This window comes from Pithys albifrons, chromosome 6 (assembly GCF_047495875.1).
Source record: "Pithys albifrons albifrons isolate INPA30051 chromosome 6, PitAlb_v1, whole genome shotgun sequence".
NCBI lineage: Eukaryota > Metazoa > Chordata > Aves > Passeriformes > Thamnophilidae > Pithys > Pithys albifrons.
This window is the reverse complement of record NC_092463.1, coordinates 50,430,639-50,448,770: the sequence shown is the minus strand read 5'-3', so window position 1 is coordinate 50,448,770 and position 18,132 is coordinate 50,430,639. Positions and strand designations below refer to the sequence as shown.

Below are 18,132 nucleotides of genomic sequence, written 5' to 3'. Positions count from 1 at the left end.
CATCCACAATAATCAACCATCTCAAGTGAATTAGCAATTAATTTAGGGAGCTACTAAAGTCTAGCAAAGATGAATCCTGGGAGATTTTGGTCACAGTTACCCTGATGTAAATCTAGATTAACTCCTAGAGAGAATATCAATCTCCATGACAGTTACTTCAGATTTACATCCAGCTACTCTGAATTTGTGCACTTGTCTTCACAGTCGTGTGGGAGATCTGTCTCAACACAAATCAGCCCCACTCTCCTGCAGATCCTGCAAGGTATAGAGTTACATTTCTGTAAAAATCCAACCTCAGTGAAATGGGGAAATTAAATTCTCCACTCTGATGAAACCTAAGCCTCCCACATAACAGAAAATACCCTGCCACTGAGGCTGCCACCACAAGTGGTCACAATATCCCCATCAGTTCTCAGTCTTCGCGCAGTAAAGATAATTTCCTCTCACTGGATTTCACAAGGCACTATAGTAGGCATCAAAATTATTACATTCTTTTGCCTAGGACTCCTAAAAATATTAAAAATACCAGACCCACAGAGTGCACAGTTTTGAGCCTAGTCTTACAAGCCCAGCAAAATCCACATAATCTTTCAAGGTCATCTTTCTAAGAGGCTAAAGAGGGCTAAACACCTTCTGGCCATTAGCACTGACACATGTGATCTACAGTGTAGCAGCATCAAAGAAATTTGATATGAAAAAAGGAGTTATTGTCCTGCCACATGACCCTTCACCCTTTTACCAGTTTTACTCAGCTCTGCATCCACCTCTCCACACAGCCATCACTTTCCCCTTTCTTCAGCTGTAAACTAAGGACTGGATAAAATGATGTAATGCCTCTTACCACCCAAATAAATTTCAATACAAGTGGTGCAGACTTGGTTACAGAATTTTAAGCTGATCAGATAAGGTGTATGCTTGTCTGCATGCTTCTGGGTGAGCCAGAGCACAGGTTGGTCTTAAGGGACAAAGCAAAGACACATCACAGACAACTTACAAATGCAAGTACTTAATTCTGAATTCAACATATGTCCAGAGAGCTTGTGAAATGGTTTGTGGAAACATGAAGAAATACTTTTGCCAGATGGTTTAACATCACATTAGGAACTTGCATCAAACTCATCCATGTGGAGATTTTATTAAACAGAGTTCACTACACCAGCCTTACCTTGAAAGAACTGGACACATTCCTACCCCCTGGCCACTGACAACCATGTTTGCACTGCAGATCCTAACTGCCTCACCTGTTTTCACCCTTTGCAGGAACTGAGTGAAGGCAGCCAAAACTGTCATGGTTCCCCAGTATTCATACAGTTCAAATAGTGTAAGTCAAGTATTTCCACAAGTCAGTCAAACCACAGCAGAATACACAGAAGAAAAGATGTCATCACTGAGTAAGTTTTAGTTTTCAGTAGTCATCTATAATTTTTTTTAAAAATTAAGCTATTTTTGAGGTGAATGTTAAACCGGAGCAGGGAGATCAGGGCAGCGCATTTTCAATCTATAAAATTGCTTGAAAAGGGACAGTTGTTTTTAGAGTGAAGCATTTTAAAGAACCCACTAACTCACTTACTCTCTCTTAAAAAAAAAAAAAAGAAAGAAAAAAGGAGATAGATTTTTGTAAGAAATACTGGTTCTCACTTAAGTATTTAAATGAAGTGGCTGCAAAGTATTTGGCAAGCAACAAATTTAGAGTGGCTGATCTTAGATGGTATTTTATCCACAAAGGCCAGTTTGGGTCTTAGGGGTAGAGATCCCCCAAAGTACTTACCATTTATGAATTTGTCTACAGATACAAATTATGTCACAGTATAGAAGGATGAGTATTTTATAAATAACTATCCCAGAATGTCTATGTCAGTACATGAAGTTATTTAGAAAGTTACTGCACAATGACACTGTATGGACAACACGTAAGTAGTGCAGAATAGTGTAGCATACCACAATAAAAACAACTCAACACTTTTCTGCCATGAACCAAAATAATCAAGCCAGATGCACTAAGAACTATGTAAATCCCACATCACCCTATAATGCCTATCTCAACCTCCATAAAGTTACTGAAGAGAAAAAAAGCTAGAATTACACACAAGTCTCAGATGCCTTTTCTGAACTTAACTGAATTTCACCAACAGGTGAGAGAGGAATTCAGCTGCTTACTGATGGTTGGGCACGAATATCCTGCTTAATTTCTAAAAGACTAAGTGGACTCAAAGCAATCTTTCTTTGCACTGTTTCTCCAAGATCTCACCAGCTGACTCATCCTCCTTCCTAAAGCACAGCGTGAAAGTAAAGTAAAACAGAACCTCTCACATTATCAGAATGAAAATTGTTTTCCATAGTAGCAAGAGATAGACTAAAAACAAAATTGGGTGCCAATTCGCAAATTGCCATTAAATTTCCAGGAAGCCAGTCCACCAAGGAGCATACTGCACCCTAGAGAGTCCTTAATGAATAGTGTCACATTTGCATTAGGCTAGTTAAGGTTGTGTCAGCATTTAGGTTATACATCCATCGTTATATGTTAGCTGAACAATCCTGAAGCTTTACTGAAACATGATATACAGAGTTCCAATCCAGGAAGACTCTGGAAAGGAGGTGGGGAGAAAGTGTTAGACCACAGTCCATTAGATTTCATGCTTTAATTCAAAAACACACAAAAAAGAGAAGCTTTGAACCATTTCAAGTTCCAAAGGCAGAGAACATTTTGGCAGGTATTTAAGGTTGAATCCTGGAGGTGGTAAGTGGGACATATGAGTCACTAGCATCCCCCCAAAGCATGAGAGATCAAGAGTGTCTGAGTACATTTGTACCAATAGTTGTTACAGCTCAGAGCTGCTTCTGTGGTCTGGATCACAGTCCATCTATACTTTCTCTGTTATTCTTTGTTTAGAAAGCTTGATGCTTCTTCTATACAAGGCTGCAGATGTCTACAGTCCAAGGTCTGGAAGATAAGGACTATAAACTTGCAAACATGATGAAATATACAGTACATATAAGACCTTTATGCACAGAGTACACTTTGCATTAGATGGACCATTACTTTCCCCTTGATGTTTGTATGTGGTGTATTTCACAGTACTTTGGCATTGTTTTTTTAACTATAAAACATACAGTATCAAATTTGGAGCTCCTATGTTTCCAGCCCCACCACCTAGAGCAAAGTGCATGCTTCTGACTTCTAGTTCTTGGAAATGGATTGCAACAGTGGGGAGGGGAAGCAACATTTGACATTGTTAGGAGAACAATCAGAGTGGACAGAGGCACTTAAGACCATCCAAGTCTGCATTGAATGGTTTCAGTACTCAAACAAGGCCAGAAAACTTAAAAGTAAGGATGGAAAGCTCAAAGTAAAGCCAGCAAGTGCTTTCAGTACTAAATGGAGGCCCACTGCTTGACTGCTTCCAGCCTTCACTGTCCTGAGTGCCTCTAAATATTCTGAGATGCATCACTTTGTATCCTTCAATACTCCTGTTACCTTCACAGGGATGCACATGTGCTCAAGAACCACCTTCAGTGCCACAGGCCTTGGCTGCCACCAAGGCAATTGTCCCCCTTGTGAACCCCAGCCAATTCACAGCGGGGCATGCAAGGACCCCCTTTTATCCTCCCTATGCACTGGGGTTGTGTGACAGGTGACAGCAAACTGGTACCAGGCTCCAGGGCCATGACGCAGACTCCCTTGCTTGTTTTTTTTTTGCCAGCACAGCATTGATTACCACCCCTTCAAAGCACCCACCTACTGAAAAAAAGGCAGTATGTCTCTCATAGGGTCCAGGGTGTAGTTCAGGAGGCAGTAGCATTTGCTATGACTTTTCTTGGAAAGGAAGCTGGGTATAACAACTCAGGCCCTTGGTCAGGACTCAGGAGCTCCCCACCCTGTCCAATATAAGCCTTCCCACACATTAGGACAGTATTGTCTTAATTTTGCTTAACTGTATTAAGTATGTAGACATTACAAACCACCAAAGGGCTGTATATTCATTTGCATGAAACATGACTATAACATATCCATGTGTGAAAAGCTTATCAATTCACAACATACTAACATTAAGACCCAGTAAGTCGACAATTACCACTCATCCTGACTAGCAATTACTGATGAGAAATCATAATGTAACTCAGAATCATGTCTTCCACACAGTCTCCTCAGCATAAACCATGGTGAGCCTGGCCTTGCATAATTCCCTTCTTTCCACAAACAGGCAGAATTTACCGGCACGGTAAAAAAATCTTCAGAAAGATTGAATCGGAGGGCAGTCAATGCTCTAGAAAGAACAGTTTTCTTGTTTCCACCATTATAGCAAATGTCATCTTCTTGTTTGCTAAATAGCTGCCTTATCAGGTTCAACTGATCCACTGAACTTGGGGTGAGACACATATCTGAAGGGAGAAGAACTCGTTATCCCGAAGGGATGAATGCACCATCAGTGTATCACTACTTTATCCATTTAGCCTATTGCTGCCACAGCCTTAAAAATTAATGAGTTCTCCAGGGAATACAGAGACATAATGCTCAAAGCAAAAGAAGCTCCTGTCAATACCATTTTCCTCTTCCCCAGACACCACTTCAAATCCACACAGAAGAGCAGTTTTTACCCCCCAGCTGAGTATCAGGAACCCTTCAGACAGAAAAAAATACCTATGCCCTGTGTGGACAGGCCTTGAAATTTCCCAGCTTGCCAGCCAACACCATGTAGTCTGATCTTGTTCCCTCTGCCATATGGGGGATTTCTGCCACCAAAGTTCAACACAAAGAGAAATTAAGCTTCATTTTGGCATAACTTCTGAAGTTACCTTGGTCCAAGTTTTGTGAAGATGCTAAACTTTGCTTAGAAATTATAACCTGCACACAACTAAGAGGGGTTACTTATTTTCTGCAGCTCTAGCACTGACTTGATTTCTCCCTTTTCCTTTTCTGTAGTAGTAAACAACACACCCACAGATGTGATGTGGCATATACACAGAAACAAAGGTCAGCAAAGTCATTTATGTAAGATCCCTTTTTAAAGGAAATATCTCACATAAAAGAGAACATCAGCAGATGGAGCCCTGCTTCTCCATCATACTTTTCAGATGTGAAAGCCTGGCAGGTGCAGAGTGGAATAGGAACAATCAGTCTTTCACCCTTTCCAGCTCTTGCTTTTCATGGCACCACTGCACACAAAAGACAGAAAAGAGAAAAAGCTTGGTTTGCTTTCCAATCCCTTTGCTTCCCCAAAACCACTCTCCACATTAACCAATGTCACTGAGAAATAGTCTGCTAGAAAAAGGTTTAGAAATCACCAAACTAAATGCATTAAGCATTCAGAATTATCATCAATTAACAACTAAAGCACAGCAGAGGAGCACTGAAAATTACACTCATCCAAGATCTGAGACCAGTTCATGAACAACAGGAAAAAAATATTTCTCTAGAACAAAGGACCAATACCATGCAAATCACTGTGACTAGTAAGAAAGGCTTTATGTAGCCTGGCATGCTAGTAGGACCTCAGATTGCTGCTTGTCTCTTCCTGTAGTAACTTATGAAGCATCAGGTCCTAAAATCATTCAGCAACCAAAGAAGAAAATTGGCAATCACAACCAGGTAAATGCAATGCTTAAGTTCAGTATTCCAGGAAACTGGTCTAAAAATGGCTGGACAGATTAATGTGGCATTTTCCACCAGTACATCAAGATGATATTTCCAAATACCTGCTGTGTTCTCAGAATCAAGATGATGTCCATAGCAATCAGTTGCAAAAGAGTAAAAAAACAGAAGCAAATTACTTTCATGTATCCTGTAGTGGTGACCATCAGCTCATTTCAGCCCTTACAAACAAGGGATTCTTTACCTTCTGGGAAAACGTTGCTTCCTTTCAACTTGGACAATATCCATATCAATCAGAAGCTGCTAATCTGACAGGTTGTAGTGGACAAAGAAGGTGGTTTGTACTTCCCTGGTTTGAAGCCTTTGTGGCAGGTTACTTAGCTCTTTCTGAGAGGAAGAGAAATACACAGCTAGAGAGCTGACACTTGGACCAGAGAGCTGACAAACACAGATGGACAGGGTGAAAGCCATGCACAGAGCAGCAGAGAATGGTTAAAAAAAAAAAAAGGGAAGAAAAGCTTGTAGACATAGAAAGGAAACTCTATATTCCAAACTGGAATAAACATCTGGTTTCAAGGACAGACAGTAAATTAGCTTTGACATCTACTCTCAAATTCTACTTCTGTTCAGCATCAACAACCAAGGGAGTAAGCTGGATGCCTTAATAAAGCAAATTCCCAAATGACAGCAGACACTATTCCAGCTATCTTTGGACTGCCTTCTCTTCCCAGTGTAATCAGCAATTGCATAGGCCCAGCTCTACAAATCCCAGGCCACAAGACAGACACCAATAGGCTGACAGAACACAGTGAAGCCAGAGTTAGTATTAGCAGAACTTTTAAGCAAGCTTGCCAAGCAGAAGAGAATCTTTCTCTAAATCCTGGATACACAGGACAATGGCTCTTCTGTCTGAACACTGGAACCAGCATCATGCTTGAATCAGTATCTTACCACTGGCACAATTTTTTTGGTGAAAAACTCCTTCATTAAAGTTAGTAAGTTTAATTTTAAAGTTATGTCCAGGACTAACAACAAAGCAACAGTTCTCAATTTAAACTTACACAAACTAATATAACGTAATCTAATCCACTCAAGGATAGACTGAAAACTTATGTTCTGAGTTGTACAGACTACTCTGCAAATAAAACGTTGGTACTTAATTGCTGGTTTTCTCATCAACACGTAACTTTAGAGCACTGAATCTCCATTTGTGATTTGCTGCCTGCTGGCAACACAGAGAACTGTGGCAAATGGTTAAAACTATATTCAAGATCTACAGTGTTTCCAGTCAGGAGTCTGAGGGGTTAGAGTGTCAGAAAGCCCATAGGAAATTCAAAGGGATGACATATTTTCCTAAAAAATTCAGGCTATACACTGTTGTACATGATGCATAAAGCTCAAAAGAGATAAAAGAGCAAATGACAGTGACTGTTCAGGGACAAAATACACAATTAAGAAATAAGGCATGTTAGAAAATGTACATAGCACAAAGAATATTACACGTGCCTGCAGTAATTTACCACAGAGTACCATCTGAAAACATGGTTTAAGACAATAAGTAACAGGCTAAAATAAACACAGCATTTAGACACTCAGCTCCTTGTGTATATCAGTGCAACTTAGGCATCATTTAAGTATGACAGAAGTTCTCCTCTATTTTAAAAGAAAACATTAGATCTTTTAATTATGTGACCATTCTAAACAGGCTCTGAAGTGCTAAAGCAATCACCAGCAGAATAAAATAACAGTTACATGCTCTTTAGTCACAGGATTTGTTACAATAATTTTTGAACCTCCCAGCAGTTTCATAACAAAGTAGTCACATCTGCAGTTCCACAGAAATTATCATATCTGTGACAATGTTTCATCTCACGAGTGTTTGCAGGCTCCGATTTCCATGTTTGGAAGAGGATTGAAATAAGACAACTACTTAAATTATTCCACCTCTCTGGCTTGCTTTGTCAGACTTAAGGAGCAAAGGCTTCGGTCAGTGTAATGGAATGGTGGTAGTGATCTCCACCGGCAAGGGAGGCTCTGCTTCTAAAGGAGCAGCTACAGCCAAGCCCCAGTCTGGTAGTATGTGCTGCAACTGATACTGAAAATGAGGGAACAGGTGCTGTTGGAGTCTCAAAAGGAAGATGTTCTGGAAAAGAAAAACCAAACCTAGCCATACTCAACCAGACAAGGTACAGGAAGGAAGCAGGAACTCTCTTTTCTGAGAAGTAAAAAGGACTCTGCAGAACCATCAGTAAAAATGTACTGCCTGATGAATAAAATAGTCTCCTGTTCCCAGAATCTCTAGATGCTGCTAGAAAAAAAACCATATTAGGCATAGTTTATTTACCTGTATTATAAAAAACCAAAAGCAAACAACCCCCCTCAAAACAAACAGGCAAGTGTATTTCAGTGAACTGACAGTAAACTCAAAAGTGGTATCACATATCCAAGGGAATGCTTCAAATAACATCTCTGGTAAACCAAGTACTCTCCTAGGAAGGCTGAATCAAGACGCCTAGCTTTCTTCTTAGGTCAGTGTCCTGACCTAAACATTATGACCTAAATGTTGCAAGAGGAGAGAAAAATGAAACCTCAAACTCACATGGATTCTCCCTACCATTAGCAGGCCTGCAACAATCTGCCTTCCTTACTATTTCATGGGAGTGTATATGCCTGTATTTTAAACAGCCCAAACTTTGGCCAAGCCCAAGACACCAGTATGAGCTGCAAAATTTTATCACTGATTGAGAAATACATGGAATACAGTCAAGGAGATCCAGTGGCCTGTCTTTTGAGTAGGCAGCAGAGAATTGTAAGAACAGATCTCCAGAATGACTATGCGGAAAATCTGCTGTTTGTCTTGTCACCACAGCTGCATGGGACAACTGTGAAGCTACAACCCATGGACTGCTTGTCACAAACCCATTTTCAGACACCAGCTGGGGTCAATGAGTAGGTTCAACAGACTGTTCGCCTCTCTTTTACTTCTCTCAACCAAAGAAGAAATTTCTCAAGCACTCTTCTACCCATCCCCTTACTATTCACTTAACAACTGTCATTCTACACAAGTGAAGTAGAGCTGTGGTCCTGGCAAGCTGATGGGCGGCAGGAATGGGGCTACAAAGAAGCAAGGTAACTGCTTGCTTAGCTTTTTTAATCCTGCCTTCTGAAAGGATACAAAGCTTGTTATACCACAGGGGAACTTCTTTTCTCACATCTATAAAGCAGTCACCTCCACCTAAAAAGGTCTGCAATGCTGTTGGCTGCTAAAAATCTCCTGCCATTGAAACAGCAAGAAGAGAAAGAAGGTAGTAATTGGAATGACCTGCTTTTACAGACTTCAAGTCATCTATTATGAAAATGGTTATTATTTATAGCAACTGAGAGGTACAATTCAGAACAAATACCCTCACTGCAAAATTCTGAGCTTCTTTTTTTTCCCCAGAAGTTTTGGTTGCTCAGTGATAGCCGAAAAAGTTCTCTGCATCTTTACAAAATACCATCATTTGTATTTTCTATTGAACGCTATGATACGTTTAGAGGATCATAACACTAGTGTTAGAAACAGAATATGGTCTCCCACTGAAAGGGATTAGCAAGTACCTACAGGGAAAAAGGAAATGTTTCTCTCAGGGTATAAACCACAAGGATCAATATTTTCTGAAATGTGAAATTAGGGAAAAAACTAGATACAATCTAATTTTGAAAGTGAGGTATACATTGGCCCAAATGAATTCATCATCTAAATTCACCTAAGACACCCCTTCTAAGAGGTGAAATCAGAAGGGAATTAAACTTTGCATGAACAGTAACATAAGTAGTATGCTGTAGTTTTGATAACGATAGAAGGTATGCACAAATTAAGTATAAGTAAAAACAAACTGTCCTGTTCAGTCTTCAAGTATGTGAAAGTTTCAAGTTACTGCTTCTAAGAATGTCACAAACAATAGAGGTAGGTTGTTAAAAAAATCAAATCAACAACAAAACAAAACAAAAATTAAATAACTGAAGGTGAACAAAATATCCCAAATTATATCTACTCAATAAAAACATTATTTTAGAAAATATTTTCTATTTAAGTTCAATCACAATTCTAGAATATATTTTACCTCACAAGGCAGCATTGAATTTACTATAATATGTCTTTTGACTCTCCTTTGCAATGACTTCATAGGCTGATGGGGTCCCACAGTGCAAATAACTGCCAATTACTTCAGAGCTTGAAATAACTTGTACTACAAAGTAAATTTAAACTGCTTACTGATTTTAACAAAATTTCTACAATTCTGAAAGGACAATTTCCTTCAAATATCTTGTTTGCTGCTTTGCATCAACAGTCCCTACCATCCCATGTCTGCTCCTCCTCTGCCATTTATTTCATACAATTTTATACTTTACTGACTTCAGTTTACAGACTAGTGCTATTCTTATATCAATTTTCAACATTTACTTCTTAATAGGACATAGGGCAAGTTATCTTTACCTGTATTCCTTGCATTTGAAAAAAGGCATGTAAATCTCAAGACCCACAAAACTCACAGGATCTGGAGACACATTGATTTCTAGGTATAATTCTGATTTCAGTAAACATGCATTTCAAGAAGTAACAAATGTCTGTCATGCTTCTGCTGCAGTAATAACATGTGACACACCATTACCTGCAGAAACAGAAGTAAATACACAGTATTCACAGAATTACAGAATATGCCGAGGTGGAAGGGACCCACCAGGATCACCGAGTCCAACTCTAAGGCCTGCGCAGGACCATATCATCCAGATGCTCCTTGAACTCTGTCAGGCTTGGTGCTGTAACCACTTCTCTGGGGAGCCTGTTCCAGTGCTCAATCACCCTCTGGGTGAAGAACCTTTTTCTAATATCCAACCTAAACCTTCCCTGACACAACTTCAGGCCATCCCCTCAGGTCCTGTCACTGGTCACAACAGAGAAGAGATCAGCATCTATTCTTCTAAAGAGAAAGTATTCTGTTCACTACACACATACAGAACAAACAAAGGACTGGATATCTAAGAGGATATTTAACCTTAAATTCTCATATTGGGTTCACAGATGAAAATGTATATTTGTTAAAGCACATGTACTTTGAAGATCTTTAGGCTCTTGTTACATCTGTACTTGCATTGCAGTTGGACACCTTTTGTTGTTTTATTCTCCGTTAAGTTTACCTTTAAGTTTAGATTTGATTTCATCAACTCCTTCAAGGGTAATTTCAATCTAAGGATCTGTCTACACAGGATAATCTACCAGAATAGCCATTCTGTCTATTTAGGCATAAATATTTCCAGTTCACAGCCTGGTTCAGTAAGAGGCAAGCTTAAATAAGCTTGGTACACTAATGTTAGCAAATTTCCATATGTAAATTAGCCCTCCATTTCCCAATGAAATACATCTCCTTCATCTCTCAGGGTATCATAGGAATCTAAGCCAGCATTTGATAACGGCCTACTTACAAACAGACACATACTTTGCAAGATTCTTTCTGCATTTATTGTTTCTTACAAGAACTGTGTAATGAAGATGAAAGGAAATGGAAAACAGAGATAAGTTCTTCCACATTTTCAAAGGGAAAAAAAATCTAAGTCCACTGGACTTGCCCACTAAAATATCCACTGATTTTTTTTCCTCAAGAGCAGTGATCAATCATTTATCTGCCAAGGATAGAATTGGGTTTGTATTTAACAGTGGGGTAACAACCATGCAGTGTATTTCAAGGAATCTTATGCAGTGCATGTGTCCAAGACTCCTAACTTCTAATCTGTTCCCTACTGATAGGACTCTATACTGCAAATGGCCTTGGTGATAAAAACAAATTTTTGCAAGGGTGTGGAAGTCACTCATACGAGATACTGTGCATATTTTGTGACATCACGGACTTCATGACCTTTGTCAACTGCAGGTTTCAAACAGCCTTCCAAAAATGAACCAACATCTCTGGAATACACAGTTTTGAAATGGAGACTCTTTTGGCAAAAGCAGTTTCAGTTATGCTGTAAAGTTTACACCATCCATTTCCTCAATTAACTAGCAGTTCTAGAAACAAAGTCATTCAGAACTGATGGGTGCAGATTTCAGGTTAAAATTATAATTATAAAATTATAAAAGTATCTCAGGTATATATAAAATAAATTATCTCAGGTATAAATAAAATTACTTCCTCTAATGTAGAGGGATTCAATTCACATTCACTTGTAGAGAAAAACTAGTTGCTCCATACTCATATTAGTGTAACTGAACAGAAACAAACTTACATACAGAGGTTTTGAAAGCAGTCTCTAGCCCACTACTAATTTTCTTCAATGCAGTAACTTCTTGTAAAGTCAAGGACATTTAATCCTTAAAATTTCAGACTAGACTATGGTGCCATTTTATGCTGCCACTGTCTGCCAGGAACTCAGGAGCTCTATCCTCCATCAGCTTCTTTAAAGAACATTCTTATCTTGCACAAAACTGCTGTCTTCAGAGTCCTAAGTGCTCATCAGCACTTTTAACAAAACATGATCTTCTAGAACAATTCTAGTGCTATATAAATTACAACATTTGAATGATTTTTTAAAAAGCAGCGTAATTAAGACTAGCTGTGTCACAGCTTATGTAGGTTGATGAGCAGTGTATGCACACATACATCAGTTTGGATAGTGACACGTTAGCTGTGGGTCTGACAGTGGGCATAACTAGCAAGGAACAGGCTCTGCACACTGCAGGGATTAGTAATTTCTCTTTGAAGCTTCCAAAACCTGTCTGAAACCATGGGCCGTTTAGAAGCACCAAGTTTGCACACACAGAATTATGAAGACAGGTATCATATTAAAGAAGTCCAGGCACATAAAAGATACTACATGCAGTTTTTACTCATTCTAGCACTCACTGCTATTTGAACCCAGCATCAGATATTCTTTTCTAAAATAGCCTAAATGGTTTTATTATATACTGCAGTGATTGACAAGGCTAGTCTGAAGGTGTTTATCTGATGATAGATAAGGGAGGTCACAATCTCCCTGTAACTTAATCAAGTTGCTTACACCTGAAAGGTGAGTTGGTGTCAAACATCAGAGTTCCTGTTTGCTCATGTAGTTGTGTCCACAGGTCAGAATTGCTATAAAAATACAGGAGGTTGCACTATCTGCCTGTTATACCCATGAACACTGCAGTGAAACACAGAATGAAACTAGTTATGATACTGAACCACAAAGAAAACAAGAAACTAGAAGCCCAAATCTTAAAAATACTAAATATTTTGGGCAGCTACCCATGACCTTAAACCAGGGTCTGTTACTTTCTATTACATCCATCTCTTAGAGTGGCAAAGAAAGATTTGAGTTCCACTAAAAAAAGTAAGAAAAGGCTGCTCCTGCTCCTAACAGGTTAACAGTCAAATTTCATGCAGCAGGTCACTAAACAAGGAAGGGCTAAGAGGAAAAAAGACACAAACCAGTAACATACCACTTACTGTCATTCTATGTGGTCACAAATCAGGACTCACAACACAGGAGCTCGAGTTTGATTTCTAACATACAAACTATTACTATATTAGTTCTTCAAAATGTTGCTCAAAATCACAGGACAGGTTGCTTCCATAGGATTAAGGGAAGAGTCTGAAAAAAGCATGAGCTCCATTGTGAGATAAAAAATCCTGTCACCTTCCAGAGATATTAAAAATCATTGCCTTTCCTGAATATCATGGCTCACTCGCTATGTGGTAGCACTCATATATTTAGCACACACATACTCTGCATCTCTTCTGACCTTATACTGCTAAACATGCTTCAGTACAAATCTGCCCTTCAGTTCTTAAATTTTACTTGCATGTTTTGTTTACAGGAAGTCTCAAATATTCTCTAAAGTAGAAACACTTTATCTCTGAAAACTAAAGATAAACTCTTTAAGTATCAGTTTAAACCAGGAATCCATTCCCTATCATAGGTTGAATCTTGGTCACATCAGTCACATTTTGCTGTGGCCTACACAGGATAAGAAGTAAACTGAAAAAGAACTGAGAAACTGTGAGAGCAAAATTCTCAATCATTTTAGTGAAGCTGGGAATCTGTCATGCCCTTTTAAAAAGCTACAGGTCTGAAAGGCTCTTCTTCAAAAGCCTACAGGGCTGTAGTCTGCTGCCTCTTCTGCCTTTTGACTCCTCATTCCACAGGACAAAGGAATCTGGTTAACAAGCAACCAAACCTAGCAAAACTCCCTGACTTTTTGCAAGGTAAACTCAAGCAAATGGAATTCTTCAATGCAATTTGTTAGGCAAACTTACTTATTCTTGAAACAGAAATTTCCTAATTTTACATTAGCTTCACCTCCTTCACTGAAAAAACTTAACTTCCCTATCTCATCTCTTCTGTTGACAAGACTAAAACAGAGCAACATGTTTGACTGTTTTAGACAGAGGCAGAAATTCAGAACAGAGGGGTATTTTTCTGCTGTGCTGCAGATCATTGTAATTGCTACTGCTGCAGCAACATCTGCCTTTCCAGATACTGAGAAAGGAGATACTGGAAAGCATCCTGCTACAAAATGGAATTTTGATATCCAGAAAACAAAATAAATGCTTGTAAAAACTTAGCTGGTCTTCTCCCAATCCTGCACCTTTTTTTTTTTAAAGCATAAACTGCCTAACAGAAGACAGGTCTTCCATTTCAAACCAGCTTGCTTACTTAAAAAGTTGTATGTGCTTATTTGCTTTTGTGCTTTGTACTTTATCAATATTAATACTAAAATATGCATATTATAATTGTTCAAATTAGCATTCTTTTTGTGTATTCTGCCATTTATCATACTGAATTGTTACTAAATTGATAGTCTTGCTATTCAAAGGCTCTTGTTCTGGTTTCACATGCATGACATCCAGTTGGCAACTCTTTTTGCACTGGAGTGACAAACATTTTAAAGCTTAGCCCTTAAAGCATAGTGCTAAATAGGAAGCAAAAATACTTCTACAAAGCAACAACAAAATACTAAAAAGAATGCCTGTTCAATTATAACAAAATGATTAAAGCAAGTGAATGTGATGTGCTTACCTTTCAGCAGGTACCTACGGAAAATATTTGGACTCATCTATATCCATTTCATTCACATTCAGGTCAATGGGCTAAATTTTCTCTCTCAATGGGCACATATTGAGCCCCTGAACAATCCCTGGCTTTGGACATACAATCCTAATTCAAGTATATCAATGAAAACTTTGGCAAAAATCACTACATTCTGCTACTCCAAAGGGACAAACTGGAAGTGTAGGGCAAATAGTGAGAAAATTTACTTCAGATAGTCTACACATTAAAATTCAGCACTGTGTCATGTACCACACAACTTCTGATGAAATTTTAATGTGAGCTGTGGGTCTGTCCAAGATTTGAACTTGATCCATTAACTGCATAGTTTATACATCAAAGAGGTTATCATCTCAAACTGACTTACATTGTGATCAAACAAAAAAAATAGCTTCCTCAGTATATAAAGCACTTACAAAATAAAAAAAGAAAAGAAAGTGATGCAGCCTCATTTCTTCTGAATCCGTAATTTATTGCTCTAACATGAGTACAGAATCTCATCATCAGCTGTAAATCTTTGCCGATCAGGTGGCATCCAGAAGAGCTGGGTCTGAACCTTGGCAACTTTATAAATAATGCTACAATACAAGGGCTTAACCTCCTAAATTTCATTTTTTTCCCTACCATAATGTGACAATAACAGTCTTACCAAAACGTAATTGCATAGCAAGATAACCATATGTAAAGTTTGAAAAAAAATCGTCTTAATTGCAAGTAAGTTCACAGCGCACATGTGAATTATTTTCTCTTCCACCCATAACTCCATCAAAATCCAGCTGCACATAAGTCTCCAGCTTACCAGCACTATATTAGCAACTGTCCTGCTCTCAGCACTGCCATCTAGGAGAAAGCGGCGGCGTACCACGGACTGCCTGGAACATCAGCTCCCAGACAGCAGTATTCCCGGAAAGCATCGCAAAGCTGTTGCTGATGCTAAAATTTTAACTGCAGCCGGCAGTTAACTACCGACCGCGCCGGCAGCCTCCTCACAACTCCTACCCCCTTCCCAAGCGAGATCCGCTACGCGGTTGCACCAGCGTCTGCTCCGCGTATCGTGGTGTTCTTTGGCGGGGGAAAACAGAGAAAATCCCCATCCCTGTGCACGCCGCCACCGCGCCCCGGGCCCTGCGCCCGGCGGGCAAGGGGGGAGCGGAGCGGGCGCCCCGGGCATGCGAGCGGCGCCGGCGGGGACGGGCTACGGCCCCCGCAGCGCTACCCGCGGCTGCTGCCCCCGTCCCCAGCCCCTCGCCTGGCAGCCCATCCGCGCACTGGCCGGGCTGAGGCGGCTCGCCCACCTCCGATCCCCGTCCTTCCCCGGGGAACCCGGCTGCCGCTGTTGCATCTCTCCCTGTGCAGCAGGACGAAATAGGAAGCGGCTGCAGGAAAAGCCAAGCAAGGGACCTGTCCCGCCCGCCGCCTCCGCCGCCGGCCGGAGGCGCAGCCCCCGGTGTGCGGCCGCCTCCCGCAGCCGCGGGAGCGGCCGCCGCAGCACAGCACAGCCTTGCCTTACCTACCCGCCCCGGCTCCGGCGATCGCTCACCGCTGCCGCCCGTGTTCGTGTTCGTGTCCGTGCCCGTGCCCGCCCCCACCTGCGCCGTCCCTCTCAGCCTGGCGCTCAGGTGCAGAGGGATCACAAAGGCAGCGTCGCCCGCTGCGGCGCAGGGGTGGGTAAGCGGGTCCTCCCCCGCCGAGCCCCCAGTCCCACCGCGCTGCACCGCACCGGCGCTCCCGCCGCCGCCAGCCCTCCGCGCCCCTCCCGGTACCGAGCGCCAGCCCACCTCAGCCCGCTGCGGGGCCGCCCCCCGCCCGAAGCCGTTCAGCAGCCCCCGGCCTCCCCTCAAAACCTCCTCACCAGTTCCCCGTATCCCCAGTGCTGCGGTTGTTGCCGACACTACGGAGCGCCCCTCAGCATCGGGAAATTCCCCAGCTCCGGAGGGAGCTGAGAGAGACACACCGCCCCGTGTACGACACCGACACCCACCAGGCTCGCCAACCTCCGCAGCCCCCGGCAGACGTGTACGGGCAGCCAGCGCCGGGGGCACCGGCCCCTCCGCCCGGCGCGCTTGCCAGACAGGGCGGCTGCCGCCCCCCGCCCCGTCGGCACCGAGTGCGTGTGTGTCGAGGGGGGGTACAGGTGACAAGCGGCAGGAAAGAGCCGCTTCCCCCTTCGGCGGGAAGATCTGCGGTGCAAAACCGCTCCCGCGTTCCCCCCGCCACCCCGTCTCTGCAGATGCCCCCGGGAGGGGCTGCGAGGCTGGTAGCGACAACAGCCGCCCCCCTCCCCCGGGAAAGCTGTTCTCCCTCTCTCCCTCGCTCGCCTTCTTTTCAGCTCGGCCGCTTGACTGACAGGGAGCCTTCCAGCGGCCGCCCACGCGCGCTCCCGTTTCCCCTCAGTCGGAGAGGGAGATGGCGAAGGAGAAAGCATGAATGAAACAGGCAGGCAGCGAGCGGGAGCCGCCGGCCCGGCCCCCGAGAGGGCTGGAGCTGCTGCCGCAGTGGTGCTCTTGGGGGCGAGGGCTCCGCGGCCGCCCCAGGAGGGTGGGCTGGCGGGCAGCGCTGGGGAGCCCCTGGCCCCGCTGCCGTTTCTGAGTGGGGGGCGCCGGCGGCCGCAGACTGCCAGCGGCACCCCCAGCATCTCCTCTCAGAGCCGAGAGGCCCTTTGAAGACACTCCTATGCCTCCTCTGGCGTTTGTTCCCCCTGGCAGAAAGTGAACGGCTGATGCCTTCTCAGACCAGAGCCTTGACTCTGGACTGCTGCGTAGGCAAGTGGCTGGTTCCTCCTCTATAAATCCACTTTGCTGCACCAAAGGCAACCCATTTTATACTGATAAAAACAACACCTAATAGCCGAAACAGGATTCTTGTCCAGAAGTAATAAGAGAGAGGAAACTATGTCAAAAAATTGCTTTAAGACCACATGGTTTTCCCAGCGTTTAGTTGGTACTGTGAGGTAGCCTTGTAATCCTTTTTTCTGCTAAGATCAGTTGTCCCAAAAATGATTGTGACTGGTGAAACACATCCTTCACAATCTTTGGCCGAAGAACAGAGATTTTCCCAGTGCTTTTGCATGACTGTTGTTAAGTTTGGTTTGTAGTGATAGTTTTAGCAATCTAACTTACTGGAGAATCAGAGAATTAAATGTTCATATAATGGTGGCCTGCTAAGTCAGTGAAATTACCTCAGTGTCCACTCACTGAAGGTCAGTAATCCATTAATTAATACTTTATGTATTAACATTATCTATTGAAATTGTTGATTAGAAAATCCAGTAGTATTTATCTATTTAAATCTCATACAATTCAAATTGAACAGGACATTTTCTACTTCTGAATATGCATGGAATATCTTGTTGTATGCTGTTAGATACATTGCATGCTGCACTTGAGACAAATCTGCATTTGCAGTTACATAATCAATAAACATGGGATTTCGTCCCATGAATCTAGAATCAGATTCTGAGTTGTTTTAAATCAGTA

The 18,132-nt window shown here is 42.0% G+C and overlaps 1 protein-coding gene across 6 annotated transcripts in view; it reads right to left on the bottom strand.

Annotated features, from left to right (window-relative positions):
* The window catches only part of PTPN5 (protein tyrosine phosphatase non-receptor type 5), an 80,535-nt gene extending 63,815 nt beyond the window's left edge, over nt 1-16,720 (bottom strand). For 2 of the 6 annotated variants that reach the window (XM_071558839.1, XM_071558844.1), the window contains exon 1: nt 16,171-16,368. The gene's annotated coding sequence lies outside the window, so the exon portion shown is untranslated. Of the gene's footprint in view, nt 1-15,951; nt 16,010-16,166; nt 16,369-16,637 lie in introns of those variants that run through there. The other 4 variants (XM_071558842.1, XM_071558840.1, XM_071558843.1 and 1 more) reach the window with 4 other exon arrangements.
* Nucleotides 16,721-18,132: the final 1,412 nt, after the last annotated feature.